The following is a 15,947-nucleotide window of genomic DNA, read 5'->3' as shown; positions in this document are numbered from 1 at the left end:
TGAGTTAAGGGAGGTAAGCACAAGCTCTTAATGAAAAGGCTCTCCATAATGCTCTTAAACTGTCAAAGATTATTTTAAAATTATTAAATATCCTACAGGATCCTTAGCTGGTGAAACCATGAAGTAGTACAAGGCTGAAAAAGCAGGTTTGGATATGAAATGCTATTTGTATCCTGATTATGCCCCGTACCTACACTATACCTACTGGTAATTAAGTGCACTCTAACTACTGTTTATTATATTTACGAGTTCACCATTAAGTGTTCTCTTCCCCCTCTCTCTATTCTGCTGTATCTACCATCATTTACTGTATCAAGAAGTAATGGTATGATTGAAGCTATCCGTTTAAGCAAAAAACCATAATAAAATGCTGTTCTATTAAGTAAAGATAATAGCAAGAACTAACATGGCTGGATACCTAAACAAATTAAGACAAGAAATAGGGTGTAAATTTCTAATATGGAGGGTAGTTGGCCCTTTGAAAACCTTCACCCAGGACTGTGGTGTTTTATCCATCTCTAGAAATCTTTACATCAAGATTAGACAACACCCAATCCTAGATCAAATGAGAATTCAGGGAAGTCTTATGGCATACAATATAGAAGACATCAGTGATTACCACTAGGGTCCTCTCCACTTTTCATGATGTATGAATTTAAGACATGATACATACCAACAAAAGCTTTTATGCTGAAAATCAGTTTCTAGAGCAGCAGAAGCTATTAGGAAGAATAGTACATAATTGTACTTGGCAGGTTCCACCAGTACTGAGCTGTCGTCACAAAACCCTGATTCTGTAGTAAACATCCATGAGAAAAGCAGGAACCAGTAAACAGTCTGTTAATTTGTCATAGAACAAATATGGGCTTACTGGGAGACAGCAGGAGGATTTATGACCCCTGTTAGCTTTGACTGATACGACGTGCATTGCCATATCACAATGCCACAGGTTCTTCTCCCCAAGTTAGATAAATGCTGCATCTGCTCTGTGTCCACTAGGCCACGTTTTCAGAAGAAAAGGGGGAAGTAGAAAAAAAAGAAAAAGAAAGAAAAGGACCAGCTTTGCACAGGAAAAAGCATGCTGTATTGTAAAAAATTTGACCAGCTCTCACTGAGGTAATCTCACTGTTCTGTGGAGATACGAAAATGGAGGAATTATGTAAAAACTTATGCCCCTGCTTCCAACAGGAAAAAAAAACCCTGTGTCAGCTATTGGCATTTAGAACACGTTTTCTGCTTCTGCAAGAAACAGCTTTTCATTTGCATTGTGAAACTGATAATGCCTTTCAACTGAGGCAGTAATTCCCAGTCCAATATTATACTCTGATTTCAGTTGGGTCAGCAAAACTAGTTGAAACTTCATATTTAGTGCCATTCTCAAGATTAGAGGACACACTGCCTGTCACATTGCTCATCATTAACGTATTTTGAAACGGCGTATAAACAGTATCTTACAGCTAGCAACTAGTAGGGACTAACCTTTGCAGCACTAAGTACTGGCAAACAGCCTTTGTGATATCTAAGTGCACTATTAACAATAAGCTGGTTTGGTATTCAAATGTCCAGAGCCAGCAGGAGCATCTCACATGTTCTAGTCCTATTGAAAAAATGGGCATTTCTCAAATTAAGAAAATGACTACCAAAAAAAAACCCAACAAAACAAAAAAACCAAACAAACAAAAAAACAAAAACACACTAGTATCCTTTGCTGGAAACCTCCTGAACAGCTTCACACCTCTAATTTGGAATCTCTTGCTAGATGTCAATCATAAAAAGCTCTGGGCTCTCCTCTCCAAATCCAATTTAAGACTTTTAGAACATGCCAAGCTTTTTAACGTTCCACTAGGTGGCACTGATTCTTAACTTATTAATGACCTGTTTTCAAAATGTCTCAACTCTCATGTTCTAATACGGAAGCATAACTCAGAAAGTCTACCAAAGTACATATTCTCGTATGAAAACGGAAGAAAGAAGTGCTGCATGGGTTTTGCTTTTCTTAATATAATTACCTGGAGAACTTATTTTACAGCACCCTTAGAAAAATAACATAAATAAAGAGAGAGAAAGTGTTACAACTTGGTCAGTGTGAAATCAGTCAGAAGACAATGCTAGGTAGCACTGGACTGTACTAAATCTTCCAGAACAGACTTTATTCAGGGCTAGACAATAATTTATCCCTTGCAGTTTCCACTATTCCAAATTACTTCTATATTTGTATCAACTTTGTCCAATCATTTTGGCTGAAAAAAACACAGATATTTTGGAAAAGATTTGCAGTGTAGGAAGCAGCGATTACATTACTACCTTGTCCTTAATTTAACCTATACTCCAATGATGATGATGTTCATACAGGCCTGTAACAAATATTCCCTCTTCAGCCTAAAGAGTTGTTTGCCACAACTACTGCCGCGTTCATTCACTGCTTCACCATCAGAAAACTAATTCAGAAAGCCTGCTGTGTCTCATAGACCTTGTAGGACCCACAGCCTTAATAACTACCTTTTTTACAATAATACAGCAGCCAAAAAATAACCAGTTAGGAGAAGAAAAAAAAAAAGTGAAGTATGCCTTAATGGAAGACAAACGAATGAAATTAACCTCCTTTTCTCTCCCCTTCCACTTTGTCACTGTACTAATGCTGAGCACCGAGAGACAGAGGTTGATTTACCATAGTCCTGGGAGACTTCATCACTGACCAAGGAACAAGAATCTGTGCTAGGCGCAGTACAAACAAAACAGAAAGGCAGAGCTAGACTACAGGAAAATAAGAGAACTGATGAGGATGACAGTGTGGCATAGGCACTTCTGAGTTCTGAAAAATACTGCAGCTTTATTTCTTAGGAAAAAACAGAGAGCAGCAGAAAATTGGGAAATTAAAGCAAAAGTTTTTATGACTGCTCATGTAAGCGAACAAAATAATGGTTGCTCTGCAGAACCAACCAGTCTGAATCCTGCAGGCTGATAATTAGGAAACTGCTGGGTGATGGACTTTTGGCTACTTGATGAGGCTTATTCTGAATCCTAGACAAAGGGACCAACGTTTAATTAAAGGAACTCATGCTCTCTTGGGTGAGTAGGAGGGAAGCAAGCGCAAGCGAGCAGAATCAGTCACCTGGCTGTACAGGAAAGTGATCAGATGACTCGGAGAGAATTTATCTATAGGACGACCAGACTCCTTAGAAACCCTAATGTAAATACAGAGAAAGACCATGAGCGATGTAGAAACTGGGGCATAAAAATAAGTGTTTATTATTTTGACAGTATCTAAGTAAAATAAAGACATTACATAGCGTCTGCCTGCTTCAACTAACATATGTTGCAGAACCGAACTGTGGATCTGAGGCTCCCGCAGCAGAGAACTCTGGAGAAGGGTGTGCCGACCCGACGGGAGCAGCTCGGAGATCATTCCTGGCCACAGGACCTAGGGTGACTGCGAGAGTGGATTCTGCTTCCAAGAAGGGGTGACAGACAGAACCTGTACCACGAAAGGCTGACAGAGACTGAAGTCTAGCAAACAGGACAGAGGATTGTGTTCCTTGCCTGCAAGTTTATAGGAATGAGTTAAGCACTCTGTATTTTTTTCTTCACTGCCAGGACCTAGGAAGGAACTACCTATTGAAAGAACAGAAAGAACAGAACAAGGAAGAAAAACCAGAACTACACAATGGAAACTGCAAAACATTCTACTCAAGCAGATATGTGACAGAAGCTGTTTCTATGTGTTATCTCTTACAAATGAGAAGCTCTGAAATCAGGAAAATTAGCCAGGGATATGTATGGATGGGGTTTAAAAACCACCCATGAGAAGAAAAGAATTTTTATAGAAAAACACGAGGCTTATAGAAACCTGCTGAACCACAGACCCTGAAGGACAGAAAAATCAACAAGGAAATGACTTATATGAGAATATGACCATGTGGAAAAAGGAAAGGAAGTAATAGGATATTGATGGGGGGGAGAGGAATAAACCTGCCTGTGCTATAGAGCAAGGAGGTGTCAATGATAGGATGGCCAGGAAGCATGAAATTTATCCCAGCAGGAGAGAGTCGTGGAAATCAAATGGACTGACCGCCAAGGTTCAAATGCACTAAACGTTTAGGATTTCTACAAAAGCCATCCGGAACTTCCACCTTGAGCAAAAAAAAAAGGTCAATGATGCTGCTCAAGATCTAACGAGATGAACAATCAACTCAAAAAAGGTACTAGGAGTAAAATGTTGATAGGAAAACAGGAGAAAAAAAAAAAACATTGATTGGTGAAAAAGCTACACAGTGGAAAGTAGAAAATAAACCAAGAATAGATAAAAGCCAACCTGATACAGAGCTTGCAATAGATATTAAAATACAAAGAGTAAATCTTTTATCATGTAAATGACTGCATGCTGTGGAAATCATTCAGAGATGAAGGATAAGCTATACATAGCCCAGAATTATATGAGCAGTCCATTCTCATTAAAAAAAAAAAAAGTGTGAAAGCACAGCATTGTTAACAGAAATAATCACAAGGAAGCAGAAATCAGCACACCCAACACAGTAAACCCACCAGTGAATGCTTTAGTCAGTATATATACCAGAGCTGGTAATCCAGATAGCTGCAGAATTTCCCATCACTCTAGACAACATTTCAATGCAATAATAATTCAATCTACTTGAAGATTTTTCATAATTAATTTCCAAATACTCCTAGATGATACAGAAACTATTTTAGTGGAACATTCATATTTCATATGATGGAATCATAAAGCTTAATGAACTCTGTACAACTGGACATTTACAAGCCACATATAAATACTACCCAGAAAATAAGCATCAAGCAAGCAGAGCTCCATCCTCTCCAAGTTGGCTTTCAGATGCAGTAGCAGGTATGTAGTAGTGGCAGCTTTCAGGACAGTAGCAGGTATGGGAAAAGCAAGGCTGCTATCTCCCCAGACCCATGAAGTGTGTGCGTGTGGAAGAGAGGGAACATTGGCACAACAGAGCCATGCTTTGGACCCTGCTGAGGTTAAAAGAAAAACAATCAAGCTTTAAGATTTTGGGTAAAGAAATCCTTTAACATCTTTATGTTGTACTATTAAGTTTGAAAATAAGATTTAGGCATCAGCTACCCACATGATAAAGTGAAAACTAGTACAAAGCAGATATAACAGAGAAAGGAGTGTTCCAAAACATTAAAGTAACAGGTACAGAATTCTGATATCGGAGCTGATAATTCAGTTAGCTAAGATACTTCCCAGAACATCAGACTACCGGTTTCAATTTTCTCAGGGCTTCTCCGATTTTGACAATAATCCTGGCACAGGGATCTGGTTTAAAGGCTGGTTTAAAATGAACTGCTCTGGAAGCAGGACGAAATCCCCCTTCCAACAGATGATTGTGTGAAGACAACTTGATTGCAACATACACATCAATTCAAGCAGGTTACCAGATCAGATTCTCCAGATCAGTCTTTTGCTGACACTTTTTTGAAGGAATGTCCTTGAACTGTTGCTCTCACTTTTCTGGAATGGGAAAAGAACACTACACTGCTACTCTAGTGGCCACTTCCTTGCAAGAATGGAGCTGAAGTATTGCAACTCCCTATCGCGATGCATTAAATTTGTCTTAATCCACACTATGCAGTCAATATTCTGCAGGAGTCAACCTTACAAATGCAGCTTATTGAGGCTGCCTGTTGGCACTAATTCTGTCTCAGGAGTTGAAGGGACAGACCTGCAAGGACAAACATGCCATTCCAGGACTGCTTACACCAAAATTTTGAAACTGCAGGGTATGCTGGGTTCCAATGGTTTGAATGTCACCCTTTGATCAATGAAAAAACACACACATATTTGGTCCTAAAACAAAATAAACATTTACAACTATGTAAACATAGTTATTCTGTGTTAATTGGCAATTACTTAACTCTCTCTTAGCAAACCCTAAGGAAGAGAAAGATTATGATTTAAAATAAGGAAAAAAGGGAATGAGCACTGCTGCACAACGTGGAAAGGATCAAAGTGAAAAGTATTTCTCAGGTTAACAACAATAACCACAAAAGCGATACTTGTTCTTAACACAGACTGAATAATAAACAGCAAGTTAAGAACCCCATACAATCTTGATCCATATCAAAACAAACCTGCCGTCCTTCCTCCAGCAGAAGTCCTTTTTCAAAAGCCATTACCCTTCAAACAAGTCTAGTGACTGACAGGTGTTAGAAGGGCAAGATATGCATCTGAGAGGAACTTTACTTTAGGAAGTCTCAAGAATTATACTTTAGGGGAGTCTCAACAAAGCAATCACAGAAAAAGAAAAATACATGTGCAGTATTACAGCATAATATTGTCATGGCTCCATCACAACTCTAGGTCTCTCAAACAGAAAAGAACTAACAGACACTTCTGTAATCTTTGGTATCAAACGTAAATGAAAAAATGAAAATACTTGCTACTTTAATCACAGTTGCATACTTACAGTGGAATAAGGTAGTTCTGCACTCACTCAACCCATTTTGCTGCACACCTCCATCAATCCGTTGTTGGGTCTACCTCTGGCTATTGAGTAGGTGTATCTCTTGCTTAAAAGCATGACATGCCTGTAAATTACCAGGAAACAGAATTATGGTGACATTTATTATGTAACTCACTTCTTCCCAAACTGTACATTCCTCACCTGAAACATGCACTTTTCTTTTTTTTATTCTTAGCTCTCCCTCCAGTTTTGAATGGTTGTGATGACAGTTCCCCATTCTAGTTTCCTTGTTACGTTACAAATTCCAAAACTTAAGAAACTAAAGAATGTATTAGTGAGGGAAAAGCAATATATTAAGAATTTCATAACTAAATGTTTCCCAAATATGTACCTATAACTCTTCCCCACTCTGTCAAGCTACACGATTTCCAGGTTAATATGGGTGTGCTTACTGGTTTCAGCCACTTCTTTCAAGGTCCTTCATGAACAGTAACTCATTCTTCACTTTGGTTTCCTCAAGACTTAACACAGCACAAGAGAGACAAGTCCAAATACAATCATTCTTCCGTCTCTGTATTAGCAAATTCAGCCCCATTTCTTCCACCAAACACAGTCAGCAACAAACTTCAGAAAATACTGTTTAGGTAACTTGCCACAGTGACATTTAGATGTACCCCTCTCTTCCCCGCCTTTGCTTTATGCCACCTGTTATAATAGCTAACATTTGCAACAATGAAATACTAAATGCAGAGAAAACAATCTCAAAGATAGATATTTCCATGGGGAAATTGATAAGAAAATCCCATTAAAGCCCACGCTGCATTGCTAAAGTTAACAAAAATCACTGAGGATCACAGAGTGCTACTACTGTGTCTCTACTAGTCTCTACTCTCCTCCTACTGCTAAGGAACTTCCAACCACAAAAATGTGTATCTCCTATTCTTTTAATACATATAGTTCCTACTTACACTGAAAAAACTATCTTTTTCTGGAAAAGAAGTGTTCTCTTCATACACACACACAGCTCATCCAAACTTCTAGCATACATACAGTAGGCACTCCTTGCCTAGCCAAAAGATCCTGGCTCATAAAGAATCAAAATGACAACTTACAAATGAGTTCTTAAACACTTCAGTATTATATCCAAAATGAAAGATGCAATGTACATTCGTATCCCATCTCAACTGCGTCAATCAGATTTGCTCCCTGGCAGTGAACGCGTGGGTGTGCGTGCGTGCGGACAAGGCTATGGGAACGGCTATTTGCCCATGGGAGACTACAGAGAAGACGGAACCAGAATTTTCTCGAAGGTGCATAGCGAAAGGACAAAAAGCAACAGACACTAGTTGCAGCAAGGGAAATTCCAATAAAGAATAAGGAAAAAATATTCACAATGAGAATGCTTAAGCACTGCGGCAAGCTGCCCAGAGATGTTACAGAATCCTGGAACTCGGATGATAGCCAAAACTCAACAAGACCCCGAGCAACCCGCTCTTCACTGACCCTGCTTTGAGCAGGGATTTGAACCAGATGACCTTCAGAGGTCCCTTCCAACCTACACTATTCTATGACTAGGGCAATTCCTTATTCTAAAAGATGCATATTTTCCTCACATGCCATCATTTCAGTCCAGAGTTAGATTCTGCGAATAAGCATACTGTTCCATATCCCACCCTCAATGTTTTAACTGTCTTGGATTCATAATACTGATATTTTGCATAGCTGTGACATCACTATTATACTTAACCTGCTATTCACAGCAGGCACTTAAGCCTTAAGAGATCATTAAAATCATCTAGTGTGACCTTGTTTTTCAATATCTTTAAATTTCACCCCCCCCAAAACTAAATTGTTTTGTTTCTGTGTTAAGCTCAGTAACTTATCTCTAAATGAACAAAGGAAGTTTCTCCTGAAAGAGAAATGAGAGATCAGAGATCTCCTGTTTTCTTGGTCCAGAAATGCATCCTAATTTTTTAATCAAATTTTTCTGGCTTCAGTTTCATTTGTGTGTATTCTGAACATAACAGCAGCTGTATCAGGAGGTGCCAATCATCTGTGTGCAGCCCAGCTTCCGAACTCCACAACAGCTCATAGGTAGAAAGTAAAGAAAAGCAGAAGAATAGGGAAACTATGTAGCATTACTTCCCCCAAATATTCTTCCAGTCTATCATGATTTGTAGTTCAGGGACTTTGCCAAAGATGAAATCTTTGCACTTAATAGCACATGAAGAACTTCTCTCTTATTGATTTACCCAGTTGCTTCTCTTATGACTATAACCAGTTGCTTCTCAAATCCATATGATCTTGGAGCATCTGCAACATCCTCTGATGAAGAGCTCTGCAGCTTAACTTGTGAGAAAATTAATGATTTTTGTGAAAAAATCTCTGCTCCTGAAGCTGGCTTTTGTTAGTCTTCTGTTATGCCCTCTGGTTCTTACATTAAAAAAGACAATTAGAAAACAATCTTTCCAATTACCTTCTCCATTTATACTGTTACAAAGATACCACACACTTTCTCAGCCATCTCTTGCAGGCAATGGCGAGTTACTGTTTAATCCTCATAACGCAACCGCACCCTTCTCTTCACACCCATCACCTTTCTCTGTAGCTTTTCTAATTTTGTAATATCCTTTGGAAGATGGGTACAGAAGGACCGCACACACTGTCCAAGATACGCACCACTATATATTGTTCTCTAGTCTTCTCCAAAAAAATCCCTAGCACTCTAGGACTTTGTTTTCCGATTGCTCTGAGCTGCTGTCTCTCAGCACCAATTCTTAAAACGTTTTTACTGCTCATTTCAGATCACTCAAGACTTTTACCTTCCTTTTTAAAATGAGAGTTTCAAAATTGTTCATTATAGCCCAGTATCATTTTCACCAATGCTTTACAGAACTTTAAATCTCGTTCCTAATTCTATTCACTACTTCCTTGCCTATACATTCAAAGATAGCATTAATCTTTTTTTGCTGTAACATTGCCCTGAGAGGTCATGTTGAGTTGCTTATTTATTTTGACTACCTAAATCATTTGCAAAATGACTGCTCTCCAAGATGCATTCTCCTGTGCTTTAAATGAAGCCTGAAGTCTCTCTTCCTCAATATAAACATTTCTATTCGGCCTTAACACAAACGTTATTCAAATGCTTAGCATACCCAGCAGTCTACCTCACTGTGTTCATCATTTTAACAAGTTATGTCATTTGCAAACACTAGCAACGGCAGTCACATATCCACTGCCAGATCACTGATGAAGTTGCACACTATCAGACCTCTTGCGACTCCTTGTAGATGTATTCTTGTTAAATAAGAATTCTTCCATTAGCAGCTAGCAGAGATGTATCCGATAGACAGTAATTAATCCATTTATTGTGCTTGTTATTGAAAGGATAATACATTGTTATTTTTTAAGCTGGAGTGTCACAGTACTAGAGTGTTTGATTAAGCATATCTATAGTTGAGTTACTTTGGTCAATTCAACCTACAAATGCATCCAAGAACAACATTAGGTTTGGTTAATGATACTAATTTTTCATAGAGCCATGTTGCCTGAATACACGAATACTTCTATTTTTCAATATTTTATAAAATAAACCCCGTCTCATTTTCCCCCATTATTTTATTCACTATGGATAATCAATGATAACCAATGTTGAGGAATAAGCTTGATGGAGCACTTGCCTTTTGTTAGTACTGCACTAGTGCTCTTCCAGTCTTCAAAATCAGGACTAGCAGCCAGAGATTAACTTGTATTCAGCAGTTTTGGAAGAAATCTGTAATCTGGTCCTCAGGCTTTAAAATTGTTTATCTTCAAGAGATATTGTCTGATATTTATTAAACAGAAAATATTTTATAGTTCTCACCTGATACAACATCCTGTTTCTTAACAAAAGGAAACAGGAATGGTTGTTTGTTACCTAAGCATTAATGATTTTCCCAAATTCACCTGGCAACAGACCAACGCAATAGCTAGGCAGCATCCCTCCTTCCTCCTATAGCCCTCCAGCACAGGTACCAATTCTTCCTTGCTGTCCGTAACTCTCATAGCTGCAATTGGCTCCGAAATCTTCAGTTTACTTATTGATCTATGGTACTTCATGAATTTCAATTTACACAGACTGCTGTCTATTTTCTTTTTTGCTTCTAAATGTTGCTTCTGTTCTGCAACTAAGACGGATTGAGCTGCTGGTCAAATATCTTGGGAATGGAAGACATGATTTTTAAATTGGATGATCTTTCAGTTGAACTTTTTTTCCTTACTCCACATGGGCTCATCTCCCAAATCTGATGAAAAATGGGAGCAACAATTTTGGGAAGAAAAGCTTTAGACAGAAGTGTAGTGAAAATCGGAGTACAATAAAAGAATCACATTTTCTGTCTGTTAAGAAGGAGGATTTTTTGCTGACTATGATAAATATGGTTAAAAGGCATTTACAAGATTTGTAAACAAGACGAATGAAAAGATCTTCCATTTCCTAAAGCTCTCATTGGTAATGCTTCTAAATACACTACCATTTCAACACTCACAGTTTGATTTCAAAGAGTGCAATGAGTGTGGAAATAAAGTTTAAAGGGAACAAAAGGAAAACTCATGACAACTGCCCATCTTGATTTCTAGATGTCTCCTCCTAACTAAATACAAAATAAATCTAAAACACATGCATAAAATAAATCAATACAAAAGAATGGGCTAAAATAATAGTTTTACAATATTTTTCTTCCAAACTGGTGCTATCACACAGGAGGGAAAACACCCAGAGAATGAACACAAAAGTGCACAATTCAGTCGTTCTCACGTATCCTTTCTATCTTTTTTAACACACGAAGAACAACTACTAGCCACAGCATGACTGTTCACTTGAGAAAAAAAAATCTGAATTAAAAAGCATCTGCTGGGCCTAACAGGCACAGATTGCTACATTCATCTCCGGACTCCTTAAAGCACGGGATATCGCTCTCCACATTAAGGGGGACCAACTCTGATTTTAAGTTACTCCAGTTACAAACAGGACAACAGACTCCGCGTTTCTTTTCGTGGGGCTCAGAGCCAGACACCAGGACAAACCGCGCCCCCGAGGCACACGGGGGCTCCCCGGCTGAGCGCTTCAGCAGCAGCTCCCTGCCGCCACCCGCCCAGGCCCCAGCGGGCGGCCGAGCTGCACCCGCCCGGTCACGCGGCCCCGAGCGCCTCAGGAGCGCACGGACCTCAGACGGCCGCCGCTCGCAGTGTCCTCGCGCGCGGCACGTGAACGGCTCCCAAAGACGCGCCGGGGGGGGCGGGAGGGGCGCGCAGCCCCCGGGCCTCTCCTCGGCTCCGCCGCAGCCCGCGCGCACCGGGCGGCGGCCTCACCTCAGCGCCGCCGGGCTTCCCCGCGGCGCCCCCGCCCCGCGCCCCCGCCGCGACACCCGCGGCCCCGCCCGCGCACCTGCCCGCGGGCCGCGCCGCCCCCGGGCCGCCCCGCCGCGGCGGGCACCGGCTGCGCCCGCGCCGCACTCGCCGCCCCTCGCCGAGGCCGGGCCGCGGGTGTCCCGCCGCGGCGCGCCCGGGGGCTGCCGGCCGCGCCCGCCCCAGCGAGCGGCGGCGGCGAAGGGCCGCGGCCCGGCGGGGAGCGCGGCGCGGCGGCGGCGGGAGGGCCCGGCCGCCGCTCACCTGTCCCCACGCAGCGAAGGGCCCGGCCGCCGCTCACCTGTCGGGGGCGGCCGCCTCGGCGCCGCCCGCCGGCCTCGTGGGCGCGGGACCGCTCGGCGGGGGGCGCCCTCCGCGCCGCCGCCCGCCCGCCCGCCGGGCCGAGCCCCCGGCCCGCGCCGCCGCCGCCGCCGCCGAGGACGAGGCCCAGGCCGGCTGAGGGGAAGGAGGGGCGGGCACGGGGCGCGCCAGACCGACAGACCCGCTAACCAATTGCTGCTCCGCCTGGGAGCGCTCACCAATCGTTGCGGGCCGGGGCGGGAGCATGCAAATGAGAGCCAGTGCGCAGGAGCCGCCGCCGCGGCGCCCGCCCGCCCGCAGGTGAGGCCCGAGGCCGCGCTGGGCCGCGTGAGGCGATGGGGCCGGGACGGGTGGAGGTCGTCAAACATCCCAAATAAACCTGTATTAGCTTTTTTTTCCCCCCCACGCCAGAAAGATTCATTTCAAGGATAAACAAAAAAAGCTTTTAACATAGATCTGGGGCGTGCGTGTGAATACCGATGATCACGATTCCAATAACCACATCGAGGCCAAAGGGAAAACGTATTTGGAGCGTATTTTCCCTACAATTTTTTCCCCCAGAGTTGCTGAAGGAATACAGTTAATTTGTATGTACGTATATAAATTGTGTTCCAATCATTCAAGAAGCACAGACTATTGTGAAAGACCAGACTATTCTTCAGAGACAGGCGATGCCCCAGCTGGAGGCAGTTTGTCCCGTAGGTGCTGTTAAGCAACGCACACTTTCATCTAAAACTTCTGGCTCCAGCTCCACTAGAGCACAATAGAGCAGATGATTTCCAGTGTCCTATGTCACTTACACCAGGACACTAAGGACAACAGGTCATGGGCTGCAGTCCTTTTCAGAAAAAATCTATCTGCTAGTGTCTCTACAAGGATTCAGGAAAAACAATCTCAAAGGTAGTTACTTCTGCTTAACCTTATCCTGACAACCAGGAGATTCTGAGGGTTTCCAGACTGATGCTCAAGCTACTGCAAAGTGAAAGCGTCCACTGCCTGAACACAGCAGCACCCTCTTCGAAATCCGAACATTTCCCTGCTAAGGACGGGGAATTACTCGGCAGATGCCACTGTTCAGGGTATCATAATAAGCAGAGATTGGAAATTCTTATTTTAGTTCCTGTTTCAGGTTGCTACTATGACCCGCAACTTAAATTATCCGTGAGTCATTTATATTTTTAAAAAGTTAACCACCACCCCCTGGTGGAAGATAAATGCATAGACAAAATTTGGGGTTGTATTGAGTTGTTTTGAAAGGTTGGCACATTGCATGGAAGAATAGTCTTATTTTAAAGACAAAAACGTTAGCCATATAATTTTCCCAAATTTTAGTGAACTGTTTCTGTCTATAGTTCAATGCATTGAATGCTCAATTTAAATATTTCCTAAATCCATGCACAGTAAAATTGGAATGTGCTATTTGCTATATGTAATGAAATGAAGTGTCTGTGGGATCAGACTCCATTTTTTTCTCCATGATAATTGCTGCAAGAAAATAAATTCTACGAAGTGCCATGTTCATTGGCTGTTCTAGTTTGCCCTCAAGCTGTTTCAAATTTACATTGATTAAAAAATATTGTGGAGTGTGTCCGCAGGTACACACAGGGCAATTGAATAGAATTTTTCAACATAAAACTAATTTTCTCGTTAGCCTTCTTAAATGCTTCTTTACATAATCTTTGCCATCTGACTCCCAGCTGGCTAAGAGGGGTGACTTACAGTACTGTTTCAACAAGTGGTCCATCCCAGATTCTGTTTGGTTTTTTTTTTTCCTTGTTGCTGAATTCAGATGCCCCAGCTAAGATGAGAAAAGTTGCAGATTTCAGAGCATTTTACATAACAAATCACCAAAATGCATCAAATAAAATGAATGCTGGTATTGGGCAAGTAAGTACAAATTGACATTGAAATTATCAGTAGTGTGTTCTAGAATTAATATTCCATTCAGTGTAACATAAAACTTTGCATCTCCTAAGGGGTTTTGACAGAATCTCTGTCAAAATTTCTAATGTTGTTTTTAAATCTAAGCTTTCTCTGCTATGTATCCCATCCCCACGTAAGGCTTTGTAAGGAAATGGCCACATCTTTCCTTTTGCTGAATCTACTACAGAAGTGGTAACTTCCAGCACAGGATCTCCTTTTCTGATCATACACAGCAGTCTTGAGCACCATCCTGTAAATCTTTATATTACAAGAACATTGATACCCACTAGCTAGAGTCATAGATCCACAAAGGGGAACACCCGTAAGTCCCTGTCTACAATACCTGTTCTACTAAAACTTACAGGCAGGATTTAGGGAAACAAGATATATTATGTACAGAAGTAGGAGAAATGAACCAAATGAAATCAGTTCTGATAAGCAGTTCAGGTTTAGTGTTATCTTAGACCTAGAAGTCCTGCTTGCTATTAAAATGATTAAACATCAAGTAGTTTTGATTATCATAACTTTATTTTATGCATTTGTCTGTCAACATTGCATAAAATTGATTTAGAAAATATTTTGTTCAGACTTTACCAACTTAGTGCTTTGGAAATAAGTTACTTTGGTTTGTACAACACAAATATTTTATTGGATACCTGTGCTGAAATAGCCTATTTTCCAAGTTGTTAGCAACCAACTCTTTTGTGAGCTAAAACAAGCAGATGAGTTGAAGTTTAACCATACATACTGTACTATGGCACTGTAATTATTGCCATGGATTGCAACTTTAAACAAATCTGAACTGCCCAAGGTCAATGGTGTATCCCTGTACACAGATAGTTGAAGTTAGAATCCTATGCAGCAAAATGTTAGCTAGGAAAAAGAAAGGAACTGCAGAGAACCCCTCCCAGTAATTTCCAAGTGTTAAATCCAATGTGTCTGCATTATTCTATTAAACCCAGAGATATTTTTAAATCTTAAACCAGTCTGATAAGCACCCCCACAATTTCTCCTATTTCATGTGTCAGTAACAGGCAAGGAAGAGGTCCATTACCTGAAGCTACCAGCCGGTTTACATGGACAATCGACCATGCCATGTTATCTCCAAGCACCGTAGAACCTGCAGTCCTTGTACTCTGAAGAATTTTCTTCTGGGACAAAAGGAGAGAAACTAATCTTAAGAAAGTCTGCATTCAGATACTGTGAGGTCTTCTGATATACTGTGCATGCCTTGAGTGGATAGATACTGCTGTGCACAGTATGAAAATTTGACTGTAATGTCATAATTTCAACTTCATTCTTGCTTTATTTGACTAGCTTGACTAGTTTTGACTTATTAAACCTATACAGATAGTTTTCTAAGCTTGTTGTTTTGGTCACGTCAGCTCTCTCTTTTTAGATACCTCCCCTCACTGTTTTCCCCAGTTTTATTTTCAAAAAACAATTGTTTATCTTCACTTTTAAGAACTTTTCCATTCATCCTCAATGTAGCTATTTTCTTATCATCGCATTTCACTTATATCTAGTCAGGGTCACTGTCCTTTGCCTGCTTACTGTGTTTTCAAAGGAGCACCTTTGTACTTTCTCTGATACTGTCTCATACTGATGAATTCTCCATCAGCCTTGCAAAATTGCCTCAGTATCAGCCTTCAAAACCCTCCTTTATTTCAACGCCAGCAGAAGTCCAGTGTGGCTGATTGCAACTTGCCACTCTGACCAACACCTTTATTTCTTTTCCTCTCCTGTCTCCATCTGTCTTTTGTTTTATGCAGTACAAGATCTTCGGAAAACAAACTTATAAAAGAACATGTCTTACTCAACATGAGTCTGATTCACAATTAGAGATCTCTAGTACTATGGCAGCACAGA

At 41.2% G+C, this 15,947-nt stretch overlaps 1 protein-coding gene across 2 annotated transcripts in view; it reads right to left on the bottom strand.

Annotated features, from left to right (window-relative positions):
- The window catches only part of RALGPS1 (Ral GEF with PH domain and SH3 binding motif 1), a 133,874-nt gene extending 121,548 nt beyond the window's left edge, over nt 1-12,326 (bottom strand). For both annotated transcript variants that reach the window (XM_064524021.1, XM_064524022.1), the window contains exons 1-2: nt 12,136-12,326; nt 6,453-6,573 (exon numbers count right to left, since the gene is read on the bottom strand). The gene's annotated coding sequence lies outside the window, so the exon portion shown is untranslated. The remainder of the gene's footprint in view (nt 1-6,452; nt 6,574-12,135) is intronic.
- Nucleotides 12,327-15,947: the final 3,621 nt, after the last annotated feature.

Source organism: Dromaius novaehollandiae, chromosome 20 (genome assembly GCF_036370855.1).
Source record: "Dromaius novaehollandiae isolate bDroNov1 chromosome 20, bDroNov1.hap1, whole genome shotgun sequence".
Classification (NCBI taxonomy): Eukaryota; Metazoa; Chordata; class Aves; order Casuariiformes; family Dromaiidae; genus Dromaius; species Dromaius novaehollandiae.
Note: the sequence above shows the minus strand (reverse complement) of the source record. Positions and strands in the feature narration are given on the sequence as shown.